Source organism: Gymnogyps californianus, chromosome 21 (assembly GCF_018139145.2).
Source record: "Gymnogyps californianus isolate 813 chromosome 21, ASM1813914v2, whole genome shotgun sequence".
NCBI lineage: Eukaryota > Metazoa > Chordata > Aves > Accipitriformes > Cathartidae > Gymnogyps > Gymnogyps californianus.
This window is the reverse complement of record NC_059491.1, coordinates 4,736,528-4,762,057: the sequence shown is the minus strand read 5'-3', so window position 1 is coordinate 4,762,057 and position 25,530 is coordinate 4,736,528. Positions and strand designations below refer to the sequence as shown.

The 25,530-nt window shown below is 39.7% G+C and overlaps 1 protein-coding gene across 2 annotated transcripts in view; it reads left to right on the top strand.

Annotated features, from left to right (window-relative positions):
- The first annotated feature begins 6,598 nt into the window (after window positions 1–6,598).
- RERE (arginine-glutamic acid dipeptide repeats) overlaps window positions 6,599–25,530 on the top strand; it is a 256,805-nt gene continuing 237,873 nt past the window's right edge. For both annotated transcript variants that reach the window (XM_050909265.1, XM_050909263.1), the window contains exon 1: window positions 6,599–6,662. The gene's annotated coding sequence lies outside the window, so the exon portion shown is untranslated. The remainder of the gene's footprint in view (window positions 6,663–25,530) is intronic.

Below are 25,530 nucleotides of genomic sequence, written 5' to 3'. Positions count from 1 at the left end.
CCTTGTCGAACCGATCCCGTGATTCCAGAGCTCCCTCTCCTGTAAGGCCAGTGAGCCTGTACCAAAACCATCGTGCTTTTGTGTGTCGGAAGCAGCCAGCTTTCCAGCCTGTAATTTCAGATTCAACTGGTTTTTACATACGCTTCTATTATGAGCAATCAATTGATGTTAAGAAACGTAGAAACGAGCCAACTCCGTGCATGTGCCAGCGTGTGCCAAGCTTGTCGCTGACAGTGAAGTCCCTTTAGAAAAGTCCAAGAGTTTAGATGAAATTGGAAATGCACCAATTGCATCTAAACTGTGCTAGATCACCGCTGTGGCTTACACAAGGCACCTTGGCCAGGCGCGCACGTGCGTCTGCAGGATGTGACCGTATGCCACACCGGCACTTTTCTATTGGAAAGCAGCAGATTGCTAGGCCTCTGCCTTCTCTGTGTGTGGCTATAGAACTAAACATGCCCGTGTATTTGTGTGTGTGAATGTGCACGTACGCAGTTACTACTTGATGTCCAGCGGCTGCTACTTCTCAGACACAAGGCTAGGATACTTGAAAGTAAAAAGGTACCATAATACACAAGAAACCACACACAAAAACCTCTGGTGCTGAGGATCCTTTTTACAGTATTCTGCTTAAAAGGACTACTTTCAGTTTGTGATGTTATTACTATCCAAAAGCTGTTTTGGGTTGAAAGTAAGTTTCTCATATTTTCTTTACTTGCCAGATTTCATCTGGTATGTAAATCACAGAATGAATTATCTTGTAACTATCCCTAGGTATAAACTGGATACAGAAATAAGCATCAAGGGGTGATGCAATTAATCCCACTCATGAGGAAAGACTGTCATTAGTCATTTGCAGCTTCAGCACTGGTGACTTTCAAGGTGTACAAATCTCTCGTTAGATACATTTCATGTTCTGCAGATGGCCATTTTGTCTTCTCGCTGCATGCACTGGAACATGCCCAAGTATACAAAAATGAGAGGAACGATTGTTAGGGCTGAAATTTTTTGTTCCTTTTCAATGGGATTTTTTTTTTCTTTGCATGGCGCACATCCTGCGCTTTGATAAATGAGTCTCACTAGACACTGTGGTAAGCCAACCTCTGCTAATATTCATTATGCAGAACCCACTAGGAAATGGTCTGAGTCAGGGAAATGGAAAACCTTTAAAAGATAAAAAGAATTTTTTTTTTTTTAAATGAGGAAACTAATTTATAACACTTTACATTTCTGGGATGTTTTAGAATATTAAAAACAGAAGTTTCAGGGTTGTATGTGCTATCAATGTATTCAAAATTTCATAGCAAAGATATAATGATTGAGCCATGTGCAAAGATACAGACAAGACACTTTTTTAGATCACAGAAAATGTATTCAAAGGTGACTCAGGAGCCTGATGTCAAAGAATCTGAAAGAAGACACCAAGGTGGAAGCTGGGTGTGAACATGCTGTGTGCCACTGACGCCATGATCTGTGCAGTGGGCATGTTTTCATCCCACGACAAATAACCAGTAACTTCTTCCTCTTCCAGTGGCCCTGCAAGACACCAAGAGTGTCTGTACCATAGTCACCATGTGGTAGCTGATACCCAGTAACTTGTCTCTTTAGCCTATCCTGTTGGTAACTTGTTTCTCCAGCTTCTAAAAAGTTGCATCAGATTAACAAATAACATGGCGCTCTTTAACAGATTCTGTTGAGCCACTGTAATTTTGTGTGCACTTGAATGTGTGTGAATATGCTCAAATTGATTTAAATCTCATTTACATGACTTTTGCTTTCATTGCAACCCATACAGCCAGTTTTAAAGAGATTAACTGTGTCCAGGAGGAGTTCACAACCATCCAGTGCATTGTCCTTCACGTGGTATGAGACTTCCAAAAAGTTCTCTAGTAATATGTGTGAAAATGAGATTTTAAATTCATGAGATTTCTACAGTAAACAAAACAAACCAGAAAAACCCCCAAAGCAAACGGTTTTCAGCTAAAGGGCTGGTATTCAGGTATTACAAAGGGAAAGAAAGAATATAATCCTTTTTTGTGAGTGGAGTTAGGTCATCTGTAAAAGCCTCTCAGAATATTATCTTCCAAGCTAATCGCTGTATTGACATTTGCCTGTTTCATTAGAGCTGAGTTTTTACTGCATTGCTGAGGTTAGAACCTGACTCATCTGTCATGGTCAAGGGCTGGTTTGTAATTTCATGACTGTAGAATAATAAAAAAAAAAGATCTCTCCCTTATTTTAACTAGTTAGGTTGAAAAGGTGTTCACAGAATTCTCAGTATTGGTGTTTTTTACTTCATAGTTCCTACTTAGATTTCTTCTCATAGATTTTTGTTTAATTCACTTGGCAAAGTGACAGTTATTAAAAGAGCCATGTTAAAACACATTTGTAAAGAGATAATTTTAAGAAGTTAAATATATTACATACACTGACATATAGATGTCAGATATAATAGATGCAAGGGCTAACAAAGGGAGAAAGAAAGAAATGTTATCTAAAACTACAAAGAAAAAATAATTTAGGCCAGAACTGAGTCAATTATCCATGTAGTAAACCTCCATGGCTACTGACTGAACAGATAAGTTCATGGTCTCTGTAATACACTGACAGTAAACTTTGCAGGAAAAGGGAAGTGTCAGAAAAGTTTTATGCATGTGCAGGAAACAGATCAGAATCTGAAAGGAGTCAAAAGTTGTCTGCAGAATTGTCCTCTGCCCAGGGTGAGAATTCTTCTTGCATCACACCAATAAATCCAGAAATGCTTCACGTCATTATTATGGAAATGCATTTATTCCCTTCAAGAGCGTTTCTAAGGTTTGCTGGATGCACTACAGATACTTTTCTCTACCCACGAGTGTTATCTGGATTTGGCAGCGAAGTTGTCACGAAACATTTTAACTTTTCAGTCGTTGATGACCTATTTTGTCTGAAAGTGATTCTCCTTTTGCATCAGTGCCTGCTTTCTGCCCATTCACTGAGTGGTATTTTGCCACTGTTGGTTTTTTTTTTTCCCCATAATGAAGAAGGTGGAATGGTAACAGACAAAACACTGTATGATTGTTCCATAACATAAGAATAATTATACTAAACATTTGAAGTTTCTACTGTCTTTTGCCTCAGTGGATGCCGGATGCATGACCAGCAGAACAGAACTCTGTAGCTGAGAGGCCCGAAAGGGAGCTGGCAGAACAACTTGCGCCAGGAGGTCTGTGAGAGCGTGGAAGATGGGAAAGCAGCCGATGAGGCAGGAGCAACACTGTGTGTTTTCTGCTAACCTGAAAGGCACGTTGCAGCCTTCAGCAAGGCTCCTGGAGCACCTAAGAGCGTGCTCTTGGCTAAATGAGCTCCATGACGCAGCTACTGCATGGACACCTACGCACGCGCTGGGGACAGGCAGCCCTGCCAGTGGGTTTGAATACTGACGGGACTCTGGTGTGACCCTGTTTGCGGTGAAGACAGAAGCATTTCCAGTTGACAGCAGAAGCAGTGTTTCACATCCAGAATACTCAGCAGAAATGTTGCTGCATCAGATCTTTAGAAATATCCAGGGGTAAGGAACAGGATTTTGAGGATTAACATTTTGTGTGTAGATACCTTATGTGGCATGTTGGAATTTAAGTCTCTTTGTGGATTTGGCCAATTAGCCTTTCTCTGCATCAGCAATTTTATACCTCCCAGGAGCGCTGGGGGATAGACGCACGAAACATTGCAAAGATGTCAGAAACTGCCTTGTTAGAGATCTGCTAGTATCTCATATAGACAATCTATATGTACGTAAAATATTTTACATGTAGAACATGCCCAGTCGTTTCACCATCAGTCTCTCTCCACTGGGATGTGAACCATGAAAATCTGCAGTCACCAGACAGAGGAGCAATGATCTCTCTCTGCAGCATTTGGGTCTTCCTTGATCTTCCTTGTGTCAACTAAACCTTGTAGCTTTAGCTGGTAGAAGATTACAGGACAAGCTCTGTGGCTTTGTTTATTATCGTCCACAGGGAGGGCTGCATCTTTGCCAAAAAAAAAAGAAAAAAAGAAAAAAGAAGCAGCAGCTTCAAGTGCTATTCCTGCAACAATCCTCTGGTTAAGAAGCAAACATAATTGGATCACTTGTGCATGGTATGAGGATGTGGGTATGCCTGCTACAACTGGCTGTGAATAATCACCTACTTCTCCAGTTCAACTTGTGTGAATTTCAGGGGGTACACAGATGTTAGTCATACAATATAGGAGGAAATTCCCCCCAAACATGTTTATTTTTGTTTAACAACAAAATATGACATCAAAATGTTGTGAGTAAATACTTCTAATCCTTGTGTGGTGACATGATCACCAGGAGGTTAGTAGAAGAGGAAAGGGGGGGGGGGGAAGAGAGGCTGCTCTGGAGAATTTTCCCATCACAGAGATAGTGACTGGAGAAAGCTGAAGGCAAGCCCGCCGTTGTGGCAATTCGTACAGTTTTTAATGCATACATCCAGAGACCAAGGAACATGACATTGTAATTAGCAGAGAAAATAGGAGAGATGGAATCAGACTCTATCAAGGACAGCTTAAGTGTAGCCTCCAAAATGGCTCTGTCAGACATTTAAGTGATGTGCATTTTTAGACGCTTATCTAAATTAGTTATTAGAACACAATCAACTCTGTGTCTCAACCTCTAGTGGTAATGTCCCTGAAGTTATGCTAGGGATAAATTTGTCCTCTATGTTCAGGGCAAAGAACTAAGTTCCTCTGATGTACAGACCTCAAATCTCCTTGTGTGTGCCTTTCTCTTCAGTGAAAACAGTTCCCACTTCCCTCTGCTAAAGGCAATAATGTTAACAGCCTCAAACTTATCTCCTGTGATACTACTAGAATCAGCCATGAAGACAGTTTACAGAGACAGCAAACAGTTGGGGTTACATAAGTGTAATTGAGGGCAAAATCTGTCCTGACATATCCTAGTGCTTTTTCAAAAAGATGATGTAATTCCACATGAAATTTCTCAGATCCCCAGGAAGAATGTGTGACTTTCTTTACCGCCGTGTGATTTATTTTGCTGGCCTGTGTTCTGCGGATGAAAGGTGAGGTTAATGTTAAATAACAAGTTTGCTCTATTTTCGGCACTGGTACCTTCATGCTCTCTTTTCTGTGTGATAGCTCAGAGATGAAGAAGCTTAAAAATCTCCTAAGTGACCAAGTATTTTATTAATTGCTACTCAGTAATTTGGAATTCTGCTGTTGTGACAACTTCCTCACCACACAGAGCAATAAGAAGCAGCATCAGCTTTTTATCTAGCAATGCATTTATGCATAATCTTAACTTTCTGTGCAAGACCAGTAACAGTGGCTTAATGTGACTAATATGGAGCGTGGACCTAAAAGGTCTGATGGACTGGAGCCACAGTGCAGCCAAAAGCTTCTGACAGAGCCATAAAATTTTGTACCTTGTCTCCCGCTGAAGACACTTCAAACACATTTACTCATAACGCCGATAACTCTTTACTTATTCATGAGAACAAGACAACTTGGAAGAAACACTTGCATGCAAAACGCACGTTGAACACGTACTGCTGCCGAGCCCCGGGGGAAGGGTACTACGCGATTTACAAATGAAGCAGCGCAACGCCAGGGCTGCTCCACCTTTGCGCCAGGCCTCGTGCATCTCCCAGGGCCAGCCTGGGCCGCATGGCCGATGCCCACCCGCCTGCGCAGGCCCGCGGTGCCAGGGCCCGGGACAGGCCGTGCCGGAGGCAGCGGGGAGGTCGTGGGGCTCACGCTCCCCATTATTTTCTCTTGCCGAGCACGCCCTTGCAGCAGGGGACGAAGGCAACCTAAAAACAATCCCCCCCCCGATGCTTTTGACCTTTAATTGTTAAACCAACCCGCAGCACAACTCGGGGGTGTACGTGTCTGTGTGTGTGTGTTTGTGTGTGTGTCTGATCCCGCTCCACACGCTCTGCTGCAGGGGGGTGGCGGTGTCTGGGAGAGGCCGGGCCCCCGCCCGGGCACGGGGCCATCCTCCCCGGGCCGTGCTGGCGGGGTGTGCCCCCCACACACCCCCCCCCTCCGGGGCGGCCGGGACCCGGCCGCCTTTATGCCACCGGGCCCAGCGCCCCTTCCGCGGCAGCAGCCCCCCCCCCTCACGCCTTCCCCCTATTCTTTTAAATCACTTCCATCCACTTTGCCGATTGGTTCCGACCTCCTGCCGGGTCACGGGGTGCCCGTCCTCCTCCAATGGGAAGGCCGGATACTGGCATGCGGCTCCGGCCTGGCTGCGTTGCTGGGTGCCCGTTCAGTGCGTGCGTGCGTGCGTGCGTGAGGGAAGGCAGGCGGAGGCAGCGCTCGGCTGCCTGCACCCCCAGCCCGCCGCCGCCGCCGCCCCTCCTCCTCCTCCTCTTCCTCCTCCTCCTCCTCCTTCTCCTCCTTCCCCCCCTCCCCACGGTCCCCCGCCCCGGCCCGGTCGCCGCCCCGCTCCTTGTCTCCCCGTTAAAATGCCCCTGGGCTGCCGCTGTTGAGGCACCGCGCGGGGACCCTGCCGCTCGCCGTCGCCGCCCGGGCAAGAGGGGAGCTGCTCCCCGCCGCCGCCGCCCCGCTCCCGCCCAGCGGCCCCGCCGCCGCCGCCGCCGCTTTGTCCCGGCAGCGAGACGGAGCCGCCGTTGATGGTGTAGCGCACCGCGGAGGTAGGTGGGCGCGGAGCGGGGTAACTTGCCGGGGTTTTGTTGTGGCCGCGGGTCGGGGGGTGAGGCCCTTCCCTCCTTCCTTGTGTGTGTGCGTGCGGGGTAGGTACGTGTATTTATTTGTTTATCGGTACCGGTAAGTGCGGGAGACAAGGAAAGGAAGCGCTGGGTGAGGGAACTCCGGGAAGAATGCCCGGGGCTTGACGCGGGAAAGGCGCGGAGGGGGATTGTGTCTGCAGGCGTGAGGCTGGGGGGGATAAAGTCGCTCGGCAGACTTCGTATTGCTCCTGCCTGCTCTTGCTTTGGGAGGATGCACACACGGGGTGCTGGGTCTGATTTGTGTGTGTGTGTTTGGTTTTTGGTGGTTTTCTTTTTTTTTTTTTTTTTTTTTTTTTTTGGCTGGGGTGTCGTGTCTGTTTAATGCTCAATAGAGGAAGGGTTCTCAGAGAAAGGTTTAACTTGTTAACCTTTTAAGTAAACGTGAGATTGGGAAATATTTAACTTAAATGGACACACAGAGGAAATCGACTTAGGTGTTTAAAAGATGCACTTATTTTCATGTGTGGTAGGTATGGAATTGTGAAATGAAGGTTTTATGCAAATGAATTTAATCATAACATTTTCAGTAGCATAGGAAGGGGTGGGGCTTTTTCTTTTTTTTGTTTCCATTTCTCTTTATAAAGTGTGAAAAGAAGATGACCAGAATCAGAAAAGTAGTAGGAGGTAGACAACATGAGAGGCTTCATTGCTGAAGCTGGCTGTTCAAGAAATTGCTGGGAAGAAAACAATATGATTCATTGTTGAAGTGTCTTTTCCCTTAGATTTATTTTTACATACTGGTTGCAGTTATTTTGATTTACTGACTTCTTATCCTGAGTTTTTCCTCGAAGCAGTAATGTTCTTGGAGACTAGAAGCTCAGAACGTTTTTATGCAGTCGGCAGGCTACTGTCTGATGACTGTTTACTCCTGAGTTACATTGACCAATTATTGAAATCAAAGATATTATTTTGCTTGTGGACCAATGTAACTGAAATGAGGAGCCTCAGCCACTAATTCTTACTGTTACAATTTTGTAAAAATGCTTTCTCAGAACAAATCTGAAGTGACATAATTCAAATAGTATGCATGTTCTTAAATACGGATTTTAACCAGCTAAAATTGAACACTGTATCAAAAGAAATAGTTGTTGGTTGTAAAAAGCACGTGTCAAATTGCTGATTAATGTGCAATGTGTAATATTTTTTTGTAGTTCTAGTATTACTAGGCAAACATTTTGGTTTTTTGTACACTGCTCCCTTAGAATTGAGAAATCCATGGTGGTTAAGAGGGGTGGAAGCGTTTCTACAATAATAAAAGCACTTCTGGTAAATACATCTCATCTTGGTTTTACTCCTTGAGTTTGTACCATAAACTATGAACTGGAGTTGATTTCAGTGGCCTGGTTTGGATGAATAGTGATTTTAGAGATTTGTCTTGTTGGTTGATGAGGTCTGGAGGGAAGAGAAGGATGTAGATGCACACAATGCCCAGGCTTGGGAGCTCATTGTTCTTTGCCGTACGCTCTGCTGTGTTTGGGACTGCGCTCTCACTCAAACACGGTATCTTTTTCTTTTGAGAAGTGAAAGATAGAGAATGGGAAGCATTTTCTACCTCTTTCCTCCTTTCCCAGAATGGCCTTTTGGTAACCTTGCAAAAAAGCAAAATGGTAAATTGGAAGCTAAAGGGCGCCAAAACATTCTGTATGTCCTTTCCTCCTCCCCTCCCAGTGCTGGCTCTGCTTCTTTCTCTGTCTGTAAGTGAATATATAAAGAGAGAGGGAGCACATGAGGTGAGACTCGGAAGTACACTCTTTTGAACCCCTCTCAACTTTCTTTCATGTTCTACCTTCTCCCCCCAAATGAAAACCCCAGCTGACTTGAGATAAAAATTACTACACTTCAGATTTGTGTATTAGCTTTGGGATGTTTGGTCTGGAGGCATGCGTGCAAGGAAAACTACTGTTAAGGGAGAATACTTCAGATAAATACATTGGGATGACAAAAGTAAAAGGGAGTGTGCAGAGGTCGATTTTAGTGTATACATGGTTTCCTTTCTTGATGCTTGTTTAATGTTTCTGTTTTTACAGCAGCATCTGTAAAAAAACCAAAAAAATCCCCCCCCCCCAAACAAAACAAAAAAACCCCAAACCCAATTGTAGAATCATAGCATATCTCAAGTTGGAAGGGACGCATAAGGATATTCGAGTCCAACTCCCTGCTCCTTGCAGGACTACTACTATAGCGTGTGCTGAAGCTGTAAAAGAGCAACTGCTGCACAAGGGCTTGAGCTTTTGGGTTACTGGGTTATTGAGGTATGGTAAAATCTGTTAGCTCACTGATAACTTCAGCTAGCTGGTGATATTGAGGTATGCAGAAGGGCATAAAAAAATAACATGGGGGCGTTGAGGAAAAGATGCCAGTGTGCCAGATCCTTTGGAAAATAGGCAGCAGCGACTGTCATAGTTCAGTCGTGAGGCCTCTAAGTTTTGTTTTTGACTCCTTAGCTGACTTCAGTGCATAATTGGGCTAAATGACTTCAGTTTCCTTCCCTGAATAAAATGTGGTGATTGCCTCTGGATTGAGGACACTTTTTTTTATTTTCCTACCACTTGTATAGCTTTGGTGTGGCTAGTGGTAATTTTAACATTATTGTAGGCTGTTGTCTGCATGAGTGCTATGATTTGAGTTCACAGAGAGGTACAGTGAAATACTTAAGCTGCCTCTCTGTGGTTTTATGATTCCTATGGTGTGTGAATTTGTACTATGGAGTGACTGAGAGGGGGATAACTCTGCATCTGGACAAAGCTGTTGATATCCCTATGCAAAATAGGAAGCATTTCTTGGGCAGAAAAGGTACGTGGAGCTAGGAGAGACAAACCTGCCTTAAACAGTAATTAAGTAGCTGGATTAACAAATAGTGATTTCTTTGCATCCAGGGGTTTGTTTTACCTTAGTGGGGGTTTTGTGTGCATGCAGAAGTCCATCCTGTGGAGTCATGGGTATAGATGCTGCGCTGTGGGTATAGTGCTGCCACAGAAAAAGGCTAATAATCAACAACATTCATGAATGTGAAGAGATATGGTGTGTGTAATTCTTAATGCTGGTTACAGCTTAGGTGAGAAAAATGGCATTCTGATGTTGCAGTTTAATAATTGACTTTTTTTAATAACACGCTATTTGTAAATTTACTATCATAGCTACAAAGTGCAACTCTCTGTTCTAGCCATACTGGGTAGTTGTTTTGCCCATAAAGAAGTTATTTCACTTTTGGGAGTGGGAGGAAAAAAAGTGTGCTATGAGCATATAGAATTTTGCAAGTATGTGTTACTGGCTGTGTAATGGCACAGCAGAACCTGTGTTATCCTCTCAGCAGAGCTGTTCGTACATTAAGATTGCCTGAGGATAGCTTTGATTTCATTACGTGCCATATTTAAGGACACTGTAAGCTTCAGTAACATGTTATGTTCTGTGTTGTTGGCATATGAATACAGTACTTGAATTGTAGTTAATTTCTAGTTTAAAAAATAATGTCAATTGGAAAACAATTAGTTATTATGTGATCTTGAAATGAGATGAGTGAGCAACTACATAAATTTAAAAGGGGTGGTCAGGGTGGAGTTAACCATTTAAAAAAAAAAAAACCAACAAACAGCTCTCTAACTTTCTAATGTACAGGTTTTCTTGGTTTTTTTAGGGTGGTATCCTGGTTAGACTAACTATTTTTAAGATTCAGCTATTTTTCACTCTGGTTTTGCTATGGAAATATATTGCAGTTGTTTCAGTTGCATGAAGTCTAAACAAATCATCCTGCTTGACTTGAAGGAATGCATAGTATCTGACTTTAGCTCAGAGCTTAAATTTAAATCAATAGGCTTAAAATACAGCATATTTTTTAAAAAGACCCGTCTTGGAACCAAAACAGAACAAAACCCCTATTGATTGGAGACCTGTTTATTTAGTGTGCTTTTTTTAAAGCTGCTTGAAATGAAGCTTGTACTCTACTGATGTTAAGTTGGTTTATTGCAATAGGGAAATTGGAAGGTATGTGAGATTGGCATTGGTGGCACGGAAGGTATCAGAAGGAGGTGAGTGTGATTAGATGCAGTTTGGAAATGGCGTTTCCAGCAAGTTGCTAGGAAGAAAATCTGGCCACTTCTTGGAGTGATAGGAGGTGTTAGGGAGCAGGATCTACAACGCAGTATTGTGCTCTTTATGTTGGTTTGCCAGCAGCATTTTACACAAGCTTTTATAATGTTGGTAGCTGTGCCCAACTGCTCTTTTCAGAGAGGCTGATGTATGAACAAAGGAGCAAACAAGATATGAATACTACGCTGGCTCCTTTTGATTTAAAAGTCTACTGGGGCAAGGAATTGCTGTAAGTGACTGAAAAAACCAAACACATCGAAATATTAGCTGACAATTCCTGTTTCAATAGGTGTTGGGTGGGTTTTTTTTTTGTTTAATACAAAAGTCTGTTTAGTTCACTGAGCATTCAGAATAGTATGTTGACTAGAGAAAAGTGAAACTAGCTTGGATACAAACATCAGTTTTCCCTCTATGCCTAGTGGGGATAATGATGGTCTTTTTTTGTGAAATTCTTAGAAATGTGTGCATAAAATGCACTGTATCATAGCTGATGGTGTTTCTCTGAATTCTAGGCATAAAGGAGTGCATTTGTATTTGGCATCTTAATTCTCTTAAAAGTGCAACTCTGAAAATGTAGATCAGTTTAGGTATTGCATAAATTTGATAAATTAAAAAGTAAATTTTTATGATTGAGTTATTGAAAAACGGGTAATTCTTTGAACATGTAGGTTGTCTTTTGTTCTTCCTACAGAACACAAATGAGAGGCTAGTTCACTGTTTTAAGATTCAAGGTAAGTGGAAGAAAATGAGTGCTTGTTAATTTTGAGGTCTTAGTTAATCTATGTATTTAATCTACTTGTCTATATTTAAAAAAAATTGTTGTTATGGTGTTATCAATCCCTGATACTGAGAGTCAATTTTGGCCTGTTTCAAATATGTAACAGCATTTCTGTTCTATAGTGATGGATGTTATGTGGTCTTTTCTAGTGCACGCAGTGAAGGTTGTAGCGTAGATTTATTTTCATGACCAGCAGTACTAACGAAGCTTATGTTCTAGTAGTTCTGAGGAGACAAAAGCTTGTAAGTCCTGCAGTTTGCCCCCTCCATCCCTGTTGCCAGTTAATTCCTCTCTTTCCCTTGTCCTTCATAACAGTTGAATGGGCAAGTAGCATGGATGTGCCTACGGATTAGCTGGCTGCCAAGCAAAACTTAAAATGCTGGTTTCTGTCTGGCCATGCCTTACTGGGGATGTAATTAATTAGAGAGTTTTTTCCTATCCATCTGCTGGTTTGCACAAAACTTTCAGGAATGTTGGTTATTGCCGAGATGACTGTCGTGGCAGGCTGGTTTGAAATTCATTACGCACCAGAAGTTACTGGCATGGAATGAGAGGATAAGGGAATTGGGGAGAGGGGGAAGTGAGGTGAATTAGGGAAGTTTAGTTCCTCTGAGAAACCAGGTTAAAGAAAGAGAAAGAAAGTTCTGTCATCTAGTGCTAATAAATATTTCTGTCTGTGTGATGAGCAGTTTCTCCTTTATGTTTGTCTTTTTCATATGGCCAACTGGTTTGGGGTGGAAACAGACAAGTTCTTGGGCACTTGGTCCATCTTCCTGTAGATCTTCCTTCCTTTTTTTGGAGCTGTTTGGAAGCATTCTTAGCGATCAGCTGGTCTGGGAGCAGGCATCTCATACAACTGTTGGTTAAAATACATAGGGGGAACATTCTTGTTACATATTATGCTAAAAATGAATAGAAACATTAAGGAGCAGAATTTCTTATTAGTGAGAAATCACTGTTAAAATTTTAGAAAACCAAGCTTTTGTTTGGTTTGACATGGCTCTTGGTGTGTGTGTTTATACCAATTCTCCAACGAATGAATCCGTATCTAGAGTAAGCCTAATTCATTTTAGGGGACTAAAAAATGATAGGTCTTATTTGATCTCAGATATCTTGCAAGTGGTATATATTAAATTCTTAGGCAGATACTGTATATTAAACTCTTGATCCTATGGTCAGATTTCTGTGCATGGAATCATGGTAGTCTGAATGTGTGTAAGGGAATGGATGGGGGAATCTACCTGGTGGTGGGGGCGGATTGTTGTTGATCATGCACATCATGACACACATAACCTATATATATATTTGTGCCTAAAGTGAGGTAGGGCACATTAATGAGTTAGTATAGGGTAAGCTGCTGTGTAACTTAATGTTAGATATACAGCAAGTGTTCACTCTCAATGACAGCATACGTGAGAGATGCAGATTTTCTTTCCCTGAAGGACAGGTAACTTCAAGCAGTCCTGTTTACTTCTGTCCTTTAGTAAATGGCTCTGGGCAGTTAACACAGAGTGGCTGTGACTCATGGGACCTCATCTGTGCATTTATACCTTGAGTCAGCAGTCTGTGTAGTAGCACTCATTCCATAACCACCCATGTATTACATAAAGTGACAAAATGTCTTGTTCTAGCTAATATCTTAAATTTTAACAAAAGATATTTGTAATGTTGGCAATACAAGCTCTGGTGAAGAGAGGTTTTGAGTTTCTTCTAAGTGAGAAACAGTTTAGAGCATGTATAGACTGTAGGAGAGCCAAAATGTGTAGTGAATAGTAGACTTTTAGCATTAGAGTTGCAGCTAAAGGCATTGAGTGAGACTTGTGGTGCCAGATAGGTCTCTTCTATACTGCTACTGAAATCTCTGTGGGCTAGGGGGAGCTCGTAAGACTGTACTTTGTTTTAAACCTGAGCACTTAGGATAATTACGTGGTTGCATTGCTATGTAAAGCAGGCTGATCTAGACTTGAGTGTATTGGTGTGGTGGAATAGAGTGTTAAAACAGAATAGGATGGTTTCTGTCAAAGCCTACTATTTTGGCAACCAGTTTATTCCCTGGTTTAAAGAAAAACGGCAAGTTCAGTTAGTAATTAACTATGTATTATAGGAATTTAGAGGATCAGAAGCTTTGTGCTAAATATCAAAGTTATTAAATATATGTGTTTAAGGATTATGAATCTTCTTAAACAAGTGTGTATATGACATTAGTCTGCTGATACCAACAACCACAAGGGACTAGAATACATGATGCTGATGCTAAAATGCCTCTTTATCTTTTCCTTGATTTAGGAGTCTTCATTCATTCATGCATGTTAACATGAGAAGTGTCATGAATATGGAAGAAGAAAGTGACGGTACATCATAGAATTCTAGTGCTTTAAGGGTTGTATTTCTCCAAGAAATTATACCCAGTAAAAAATCATGGTGCCCAGGCAATTGGGGCCTTCAGATTTGCTTTGAATTAAGAAAGAGCACTTGGCATGTGGGAAGGTTCTTAAGAGCAAATGCTTCATGGTGATAGGGCAGACACACACATCAAATGCTTTTTCCTGTACCTGTAATTGAAGAGTGGCTCTGAGCTTGGAAAACTTCGAGTTGAAGGGAGCTGCTTTTCTCTTAAACTTCTGTCTTTCACTGTGTGCATGTGGGGGGTTTGTTTGTTTGATTTTGTGGTGTTTTTTTTTAAATAGTGGTGCTCATCTGTTCTCTGTAAGTTTTTCTTGCCCACGAAAACAACTTAACCTGTCTCTTGGAATTCTGCCTGTGTTCCTTTATAATTCTTCTTCAACTTGTTTTCCCATCCCCTGTCTGCAATAGCTTTAATGCAGGTACTTCACCTCTTGTTCAGGTGCATCAGCTTCACTATGATCATACTTCAGTGTGATCTAGAACTGAAGTATGAAATTAGAAGTATGAAAGAAACTTCAAAGTGTGGAAGCAGAAGTATGAACTTATATTGATGCTTAAAATTTACCTGGTTAAGGCCCAATGTCTGACAAGATTCTGCAAAGAAAGCTTTACCTTGCTCCTTATTCTTAGTAAATTTAAAAATGGGAAAGACTACAGTTCTTTAGGTGAACAAAACACACACAATTTAACAATAGTTGTGTCTCCTTCTGGTACCTGATATCTCTGTGCCAGGGTGGTACATCTTGTGTAAAAAGGAATGCTATGTCTCCATTAGAGATCTTTTAATGAGGTTGGTGCAGGAGACTTAAAACACTTAATCCTCATTTTTACAAACTGTGAGTGAGACGCAGGAAATCTAATTTATGTCTCCAAGGTCATTCATTTTCACGAAACTTAATAGACCTGCCTCTAACTGCTCCTTAAACCACTGAATTATGCTACTTGCCTTCTAATATGAACCCTTAAGATGAGAAACTTTACCCAATGATAGAATGAACTTAAAGTTATCTATACATTTAAAGTTTTCTGTTAGTCAAATACCCAGCTAGGAAGAGTCAACAGGAAATAAACTGGCTTACCTTAAGACTTCTTTGGGCTGTGTGTTTAATTTCTAATGTATTTTATTTGTAAGACTTAAACTATAGGTTTATTATTATCACACACAAGTTTATTTGCTATTACTGGGAACAAAATTGAAATGGGCATGTCTTTAGTGAATTAAAATCCATTTAATTTTCTTTTTTGCGAACTTGCTGTGATTTGCCCCTTGTATCTGTGGTTAATCAGGGAAACCTCCTCCCCCTTTCTTGTTAACAGTGTTTTCTGTGACTCAGTTTCCATGGTAAATTTTATATTCCCTGATGCTTAATTCAGCTGAACTGAGGGCAGAAGCTATGGAAGGCTTTCAGATCATGACAGTAGAAAAACTGTTTAAGGCTGCTCTTGTGTTGGCTGGCCAAAGCTAGAGTAGCATATTGTTTCAGAGGTTAGGCTTTAAATCGAAGGTATTGAGTGACAAGGGGCAAACGTGGATAACTCGATGAGGGTGAATGTTTGTGAAGGAGCATGGCTGGAGTACAGTAATGCAGGTAGTTCTCCTAGGGCAGAGGTGCAAAAAACCAGCCTGATGCCTGAATAAAGGGAATATGGATTTAGGGTTTTTCTGTTTATAGGCATTCTCTTGGTGTTGGGGGAGGCTGCAATGCATGCTTCTGGATGAAAGTCTGAATAATATTTGGATTAGAAAAGGGCCGAGTCGACTGTTACCATATGCTCTTGAAAGAAAACTTAGGCAGAATCGGAGTTCTCTTCTGACCTGCTGAAACAGTCCTGGTTGCTGTTTGAATGTCTTCATCAAAGTTTTGAGATACTGTAGGAGTGCAGTAGGTGAAAAGATGGTGGTGCGCGTAGTCTAGTAGTCCTAAGATTTTTTATTGTACTAATTCATCAGGAGATGCTAGAATTATCAATAACATCTTGCTATATCTCGAATGTCCTTTAGCAGGTCAGTAGAAATGTATGTGGCTTGTAACATTTATTTTGTACCTCTGCTTATATTTTTTTCATAATTATGCCAATTTCCCTACTGTAGACTTTGGGATTCTACCTGCTGTTATTCTTTTTTGGTGATTAATGTGAGTGTTTGAGGATATGTTTCTTTGTCCATGAGTCTCAGTCGCTATCACAGCTTACCTTCCAGGGCTGGCTTTGTTAAACACAGTTCTGTAAACAACATATCTGCTCATTCTTCTGGCTGGAAAAAGTCATTTGATTCTTATTTCCTGCTTCTCTTCATGTTGAATAGACTTAGTCTTTTATTGTTGAATTTTATTGTCTAACTGCATGCTTCTCTTTCCATGTCTGTAATACATGAGAAATGAAACTGGCTCTACTTGTATTCTCATTGTATGTCACTTCTCTCAGTGCACGCTTGCTTCAATTAATGAGCCCTGTTCTCTTCCATACACTAATTATTCATCAAATAAGTACTTCCATAGCTTTTGTCCCAAAGTACAAGTTTAGTAAGATGTGGAAAGTAATTACTTTTGTGTATGTTTAGTGAAGTCTTCTGAGTCCTGATAAGTTATATTCACACTTTTCCTTGCTGGGACTTTTCTGAGGCCCTAATGCGTGTTACATATTCTTGAATAGAAACAAAGGCTGGGAGGGATTATTAATGAATGAGGCCTCTTGTTTATGACATTATGTTTGAAATTAAACATGTTTCCTGTATTAAATCACAAAGATGTTTTAATTAGGTCATATTTAATTCTTGAAGATGATAAAGGGTCATGCTACAAGTAGATGGCAAGAGAGACTGGAAAGATTGCATGTTAATTCATAACAAGAATTTAGATGTTATTGGTATCACAATATTTGGATTGTGCTTCAGGCACTTTAAAAAAAACCCACACAACTTGCTGCGTGACCTCGAGCTGAACAACTCACTGCAATTGTGTTTTTATGCTTATGAAATAGATGTGATGATACTTTGTCATTGTTATCAGGAAGTTTTATAGATGTTAAGCAATATGAAAATGCTAATTTTTTATATCTGTTTACTTTGTTAATCTGGAAATGTATGTTAACTTAGTTATACATTACATGTTTTCTCTTTGCAATGATCATGAAATAGCTAGTTAATGCTTTAAAACAACACAAAAAATCCTCCCAAACCTAGCAGCTTGGCCACCCCCAATACAGAGAGCACTTGTCTTGATAGCTCAGAACCATGAAAATCTGTGCTGTGGCAAACCTTTAGCTTTCTTTCTATGGTCTGCTATTGTTTGGTATAGAGGACCAGCAAGCTATAAAATGATCATGAAAAATGTGGGGATTAAAAGATTTTTTTTAATGGCAGTTTGTGCTCAACAGTGGCTTACAGGAACAATAGGTAAACTGTCAGGAACCTGTTTTTCTACTGGTTAAGAAATGACTACACTTCAAAAATATAATTTCAGCAGCTCTCTCTTCAGTTTATTGTGGTTACTTGCACCGTTTTTTCCCCCCAGTGAAGAATGAAGTTCTTTTGGTATTTTACCATGTTACTTTTTTTTTTCCTCCCCCCCATTGGAACATAACAGGGAGGTAAGGTGTATTTTAAAAGTATGGATGTTGTTTTGGTGGTGTGGTTTTTTCCTGTATTGATGTCTGGAGATTGATATATATTACGTAGTATGTTTGCATCAAGGCACCAGTGAGCTCTGTTCTAGGTGCCTGTGGATTGTCACTTTCTCACTGTAGCTTTTAATTTAAGCCATGGTTGCTCCTTCTTTTACTTCAAAGTCTAACTTTAATGTAACTTTCTGTTGTATCTTTGCATTTGTTATTTTGTGTCTTGATGTATCATCATCAATATCTATTTGGTATTACTTGTCCATATCAAAGTAGTTAAGGATCTTCTGATAACAGCAGCTGTAGAAAATATTTAGTTCTTCAGGATTGAATGGAAATTATTCTTACTGTTTTTTAAATACGTGTTCTGTTAGCTGCCAAATTTGAGTTACATTAAATTTTCTTCTTAAAGTTTTAGAAGAAATTTCTAGCTTGCTATTTTCCATGGTTCTCAGAACTGTTTTATGCTACAATTCTTGTCCTGAATCAAGCTTGCCTTTAAAATAAGCTTTGTAGGAATTACTGTAACTTCTTACTCCCTGGTTTACTTATTTGTGCTTTTAGCAGAAAGTATATGCCTTTATGCTTTGTAATAGCAGGATGTCTCTAGGTATTACTAATGGAGAGCTCCTATACTTAGTCTCCTTGTTACTAATTGACTGTTTGCTCATTCAGAGAACAGTTCTGAATCAATACGGGAAATACATTTTGAGTAACATTCTCTCTACCTCCTTAAAGTGAATGAAATTGGGATTTTGCTTTCAGGTGTACAAAGGTGAAGATATAAATGTTGAATGAGCCTTCCAAGACGGAAAGAGGTGGTGTCACCCATTAGTAAGCGAAGGAAAGCCAGAAGATTATTTCTTATGTACATGTTTGCTTTTAATAAAAATATGTTCTTTAGAATCTAGTTCAGTAGGAACATAATTTGAACCTCATTTAAATATGGTTCTTTAAAATCAGTCTGTGGTTCAGTGGGTGTATGAAGAATAAAATCCATATTCTCTCTAGCTTGCTTTCCCCCCCTGCCCCCAGGTGAGAGGAAGGAAGGGCTCCAGAGAAGAAAATTAGGCAGAGGAGATTAATAGTTGCAGCACAGAAAACAGACTGATCCTTCTGTGATCTTAAGTTTCTGTTTGAAGTCTAACCAAGTCTGTTCTCTGTGTGGCTGGATGTGTTTTTGAGCTTGTATAGCCTTTCTGTCTAGTCTGTGATTAGGAGAAGAGGTGGTGGCTGTAGTGAGCTGGCGTCATGACTAAAACCAAAATATTCTTTAAACTTTAAAATAAAACTTGATATCATACAAACAATTATCAGGGACCATGTCTAGGGAGAAGAGGGTTTCCTTCTCCTTCTTTTGTGAAGGTACTTAGGCATGTGTATGAATGTGCGTGAGTTGTTGAATGTGATTTATTTTTTTTTTTCCCCCTGCTAGTTTGTGGGTTTGCTAGTTTCTTTTGGGAGAAAACACAGTGGACACTGTCTTCATTTTCTACACTATGACAATACAGAAAGACACCAGAGTTAAAAGGTACCTTATAAGTACTGCTTCACTGTAGCAGCAGAAGCCTTGTCTTCAGTGTTCAAGTTCAGGCAAATGCCTTAGTGATAAAAAGTATTTTAACTTTTGGAAGTAGTGGATTTTTATGTGGGAAGAACCTATTTGGGTAGCATAACTTAAACATCCCTTTGAGATTGTTGCCTGCTTAGTTCCTTCATGTTAACAGTTCTCAGGTCATCAGTTCCTACTTGCAGAAATAGGACTTTAGGGGCCAGTCATCCATAGCACAGTCTGACTTCTGTAGCTGTGGAAAAATGTCTTGTGTTTCAAAAGACTGCAGATGTTAAGTGTTTGTCAGAAAGAACTTGCAGAGCATGGTACGTGGCTGATATGCTTGCTCTAGTGACTTGATTAGCTATGAATTTAGACTGTAGATAAATTGGCTGTCAGGGTGGGCTCTAAGTGTTGTCTCTATAGCACAGTACAATTTTTTTTATTTTTTTTAAACCACTGGTATCAAAACAAACCTCTGCTACCGTGGGGACTGAACACTGCAGAAGCTTGAATTGGAAGTTTTCACATTAGTGAGAAACTGCTTAGAGATAAAGGGTGTGCAGAAAGTCTGACATTTGGGGGTAGCCCTGGGTAATGAAATGCATCAGCTCCCTCTTAAATGATTTGATATATGCTATTACAGTGCAACATCTGAAGGAGTTGGTTTCAAAATGTGAAAGAACTTCCTATGAGCTATAGCACCCCCCCGATCCCTTTAGGAGCTGGATATCCATCTGAATTACATTTGTCTGTTATGATTAGTTGAGTATGTTCCTGAAAAGACAAAGGCTTTGTATAGTCTTGCTTTTTTGATGATCCTGAGCTTGAGGAAACCCACATTTCTTTGTAGTGGTAACTCATTCAGCTGTGTCTAAAATTTGATGCTCTCTTGTAGAAGGCAAAAATATTTGCTATGCATTTAGTTCTTAGTGAAGTGTCATAGCTGAAAAGTTTAAAGAAATCTGCATTAGATTACAAGGTTTAATTTTGCTTGTGCACTTTTTTTTGCCTCCAACATGGGATTTCTTGCTATTTTCTCAGTGTGAAAAGAGCCCATATAGTGCCTTTCATCATAGCCTAGTGCAATCCAAAAGGAGATTATATGAAAAACTTAATGGTTTGGGGAATGTGCTTCTCAACAAGAACAATGTCACAGCTCACCTACATGTCAGTTCATTCTGTGTGTGTCAGGATAGTTCATTATAGATATATTTACTTTTGTATGTTAAAGAGAATTCCTTTTGTGACTTTGAATAACTATAAAGCTCAATAACACAGTTGAAGTCTTTGAGGTGAGAAATTGGTTCAGAGTTGGGATACAGTTAGATGCCACTTTTGTATTGGTGACGGGTTTGATTGTTAGCACCACATAAAATGGTAGAGTAAAACTTTGGACTTCATCATTATTGGTCAGAGTAGGGAAGAGGTGGATACACACATAGCCTATTGAGTGTCCATTGTGTGGTCGGTGTTGACCTGACTGGACTAGTTACTGCTTGCTGTGGGTATGAGGCAGTGGCTGTGGTAAAGGTAGGCAGAAAAAACTTTCTGGAGGCTTTCAGGCAGTTTGAATTATTTCTAACTGGGTTTAGAAGAAGGGGAAAGAGCTGTGGAGATGATTACTAGGGGAGCTTGGGAATGCAAAATGTATTTATGGAAACAAGCCAACACTTAAACAGAACTGTAAAGACCTGTCTTCTGATCAGCTTTTTAATGTGAAAAGAGCTCCCCAGTTTGAATTACAGGGCTCTAGTTAAATGATTACGAGGTATGTTTAAAAATAGCAAATGTATTTTATGTCCAGTTAAATAAGGTTCTTGGCATTCAAAACTCAAATGAAATCTATGTTGACTTCCATCTGACAGCCAAGTGAATCAAATTCTATGTTTCTTGAAGGAAAATTACTTTTTTTATTTTAGATTAATTCCATTGTAGCCTGTAACAACAAATAATCTTGTACTGGATTTTCTTTAAAAGAGGAGGATCCATAACTCTGCAAGCATGCTTCAGTTCAGCTCTTTAAAATGTTTTTTTTAATGCTTATGCTAAGGCAAGTTATAATTTGTGAAAACAATTTTATCAGTGTGAAATGGTCTGTTGAATGCTTCTTTAGCTTGTTTCTGTGCACTTCAGTTTGCCAGATTAACAGAGCTATTAATAATAGCCACTCATGCTTTTTCAGCATGAAAGAGTTGGTAAGCATGGAGCTATATGTAGTTTGTATTTTTAATTAAACTTGTACTGGGATTATCTTGTATTACCAGTTACCTTCTAGAAGATTATGTTCATAAAAGGTTCATGAGTTGTTAAGTGGAAGAGATTAAAGCGATTGTTGGCATGTTAGTAGAATTATTTGTTGCCTACGCAGCATTTGTTCATAGCTTTAATTTGCCAGTAATGGCAGACAAGTAAAATGCAAGCATCTGAATTTTAAAATCTACACTAGCTGACAAAACCAAACTGTGTTTCAGAGTGATTGTCTTTTTTATTATTTTTTTATGTGATGTTTAGTTGTTTAGAAATATTGAGTGGAAGAATAGTTTTTTCAGTGTTTCTGTGCTGTTACTTTGTGATGATATTCTTAATGGTGTGACCAGAAAAGTATGTTATTAAAGAATGGAAAACCACTTAAAGCATGGAGGCACAAATGAGCATAAAGAACCGAAGAGCAGATTCTGGAGAAGATAGCTTCCATTATAGTGTACTTGTAAATCCTTGCTGTATTGGTTAGTCAATATAGGAAAGGTGTTGAAGGAATCCTGTGCTTAGATGAATAATGTGTTGAAATACAGTGCTTAGTATGACTGTATGCATCTAGATCGGTTTAGAATTAACTGTGAAATGTGTTGCAGCAGTAATGAGGAATACAGTGGGTGTCTCTCTGCTGTTATCAAAATCCATTAGCAAGTTTTGCTGTGCTTGAATGCCTTTCATTGTTATGCTTTCTGATTCATCCTAGAGCAGTATAAGTAAATGGCATCCATTCTGTGCTGATATAAACAGTTCCTATATGCTTTACAAACAATGATGTTACAGTTTGAGTAAACATCTGTTTAGCTTTTAATAATGGATACCAGGCAGGTTGTAGAACTTTTAGCTACAGTTGCATGTATTTTAGCTACAGTTGCATGTATTTTAGCTACAACAAGGAAAAACAAATACCGAGACGATATGGCAAACTTTTACATTGTCTGATTATGCACAGATACACTGTGGAAGTGTGACCTATTATTTTGAAACGTAATCTATGGGATGAATTTTTGTGTAGAGTAACATGTTAATGGCTATAGTAAAACCAGTTTCTAGCACATTCTGTGGTGCTACAGAAATGTATGGCACTATTCTGCTCTGTATGTCTTCTAAAAAGTATTTTCCCCTCCCATTTTTAACAAGAACTTCCCTTGTAGCTGGGGGAAAAGGGTTTACCGGTACATGAATAGATTTGAGTCAGTGCATCATAGCAGACTTGCGCCAACATTGTGCAATACTAATGCTAAACCTGCTGTTTCAAAGTGATGATGACTGCGAAACTTGACATTACCACTAACTCTTCCACATGCTAATACATTTATCTCAAATTGGGAGATGTTTGAGATGATTAAGAATTCTAATCTTAATTGCTCTTTGGTTGCCAGAAGTGTATTCTGTTAACAATATGTCCAATTTATCTTCATCCAGCTTTCCTTCTGCCCCATAATGACAGTTGCGCTATGTTGTCGCTTTAAACATGTGCCTAGCTTACTGAATTTACAGAAAGACTTTTTGTGTTACGTGACTGTACTTAGAGGTTATGTATTGAGATGTGTGTGAGTTTAATTTGAAAGCTTATAAAGCAGTGACCATTCCTAGTGTTCTGCTTTGAACTGTGAAAACACAATTCCTGTCTGTAGCAACCTGAAAAACCAGATTTTCATTGCAGAACTTCTGATGAATGCATCACTATGTTTTGAAACTTCTTGGGTTTTTTAGTGTTCTTATGGTTAGACAATATATACATGATAGCTAGTCACCACGTGGTGGCAATTTGCTCAGTAAAGGAATTTGTATGGATAGAAAGTCTGAACTTTCTTTGCTCAAACATGAAGAATGCAAGCATGCTTTAAGTTAGGCATATTAGTTACATTGATCACTCTGTTTTCCAGATGTAGTGAGTTTGAGAAGGGGTGTATATCAGAAGGGACTATCAAGAAATCAGCATTAGGGCTTTGAATTTAGTATTTCGTGTATGTCTAGCTGGTAAAATGCTATATGCAATTTTTTCAATTATAAAGGCTTAGCAAGGCTTAGAGATTATTTTCTGAGATTCTAAAATATGTACTATTTAATACATAATGCAAAAGGAAAATCTGGTTTCTTAATGTAAGAACATGAAAATGGAACCAGCTGCAACATTATGCCACTGATGCAGCTTTGATGCTACATTTTTAGCAGTAGATTAAATATTGATACCTCTTTCTCCCCCCTCACCTTCCAGTACACTCTTAAAGCTTTTGCAGTTGTTCTTAAGTTTTTATAGAAGAACTGGTCAAGCTTTTGTAATTTTTTCCACTAGATTTTTATGAAGTATTAAGAGTTTATGTTTGTAGTTTAGGGGAAAAAACTGTACGAGCAATTTTCTTCTACACATAGATGAATCTCTTTGTGAACAAGAAAACTGCAGAACTTTGTAAAGCTCAAATGAAACATGTTCATATCGGTAAGAAGGAGCATGATGTCCCTTGGCTGCAGCAAAATCGTACCCAAGATCAAGTAAACGGTATATGAAATTAAACTAGTAAAATGGAAAATAAATGTGTAATTATATCACAAATGAAAGACAGATGTTAGGAACTCAGGGATTATGAGGGCTGGTATGAAAACCATGCAACAATCTGATGCTTGTTTGAACCATATGTTAGCTCTCAAGTGTGAGTTATATACCACTGAAACTGTTCAGGATACTGGGAAAAAAGTTCTTATACTTCTGAGGATTAGGAAAATAGAGAGGTTAAAAAGAGATTTATAAGGCTGTCAGTATATTCTGCTAGCATGGGAAACATTTTAATTCAGTAGGACAATGAGTGGCCTACTACAGAAAGTCATTTGGCTCTGATGGCAGGGTGTACAGGTAGTCTGTCTCATGGTACTAGCAAGGTCATGAATAGTTCTTATTTTGTCACTGTTGGTTTCTGAGACTAAGCAGCTTCATGTAGCTCTTGGAATTAGCTTACCCCATCCCCAAATATCTTACATCTATAACTAACTTGTATTTATGAAATAGATTCACTAAATGCTCTTTCCTTACTATCAAATAAGCTGAAATTTCACAATAGTTAACAGAATCTCTTTTTAGTGAGCTAAAGGTGGCACCGTGCAGCATTATAACTAAAGTGGAGTTGGAGGATCACTGGAAATGTTTTTAGGTCCAACTGTAAGCTCTATAAAATACTTAGTCTGCTAAATTCTGATGTCTTTAGTCTTTATTGCGGTGGAAATTAAATCAGTGGGAAATGTTTCAGGACTGATCCGTACTGACCCAAATACTAGCAAACTGATTTTTAAAAATTTCTTTAAGTTGTATTGGCTTGCCTTTTTTTTTTAAGAAAATACTGTAGCAAACTGACTACTCAAGTTGTCAACCCCAGGCTGAACAAAGACATGCTAAGATGACATGACTGAAAGTGCAGTGCTTTCTGTTCTGATGTATTGTTTGGCTCTCTTGTATGTGTGCGTATGTGTGTTTTTGCAGCTTTATCTCTAAGTGGATAGTCAAAGGTTCAAGGTTTCTAAGATGCACAGAAGATCACTCATTGTGTGTGTGTTTTAGCTTATTGTAACTTGATGACAGTGTTGAATTGAGTGCTATGAGAAATTGGTTCTGTTGTGAAAGTTTTTCCTCTTTGTACTTCTCCTTGTATTGTTCTCCTCGCCTCGTATCTTGCTATGGGGAAAGTAGATATTGGAGAGAACCTGAAACTTAAGTTAGGGTTTGCTCAAGTTGCCTTTAAGCTTCATTGGATAGTTAGTCTTTTAGAGGCCAGATTAAGGTCAATACTGAAAACATTCTTTTGGGTTTTGTAGTGGTTTATCTACCCGGCTAGACTGTACCAATGAGGTGGGATGCAGATTTAAACATCTGTAGTGATATCCTGTGGTTTCCTTATAAACCCGTAGTTCTAAAAACTAGCTTGATTTTTGTAGAAACTAGTAATAGTTCTTGCTCTTCAATGTCAAGCTCTGAAAAGCCCACTCAGCAGGGAGATCTCTTCTGAATTGTGGCTGTTGATCTTTCTGCTTAGTTTGTTTGCTCTTCTGGAAGCAGTTTGTACAAAAAGTACCTATCACATAGCTTG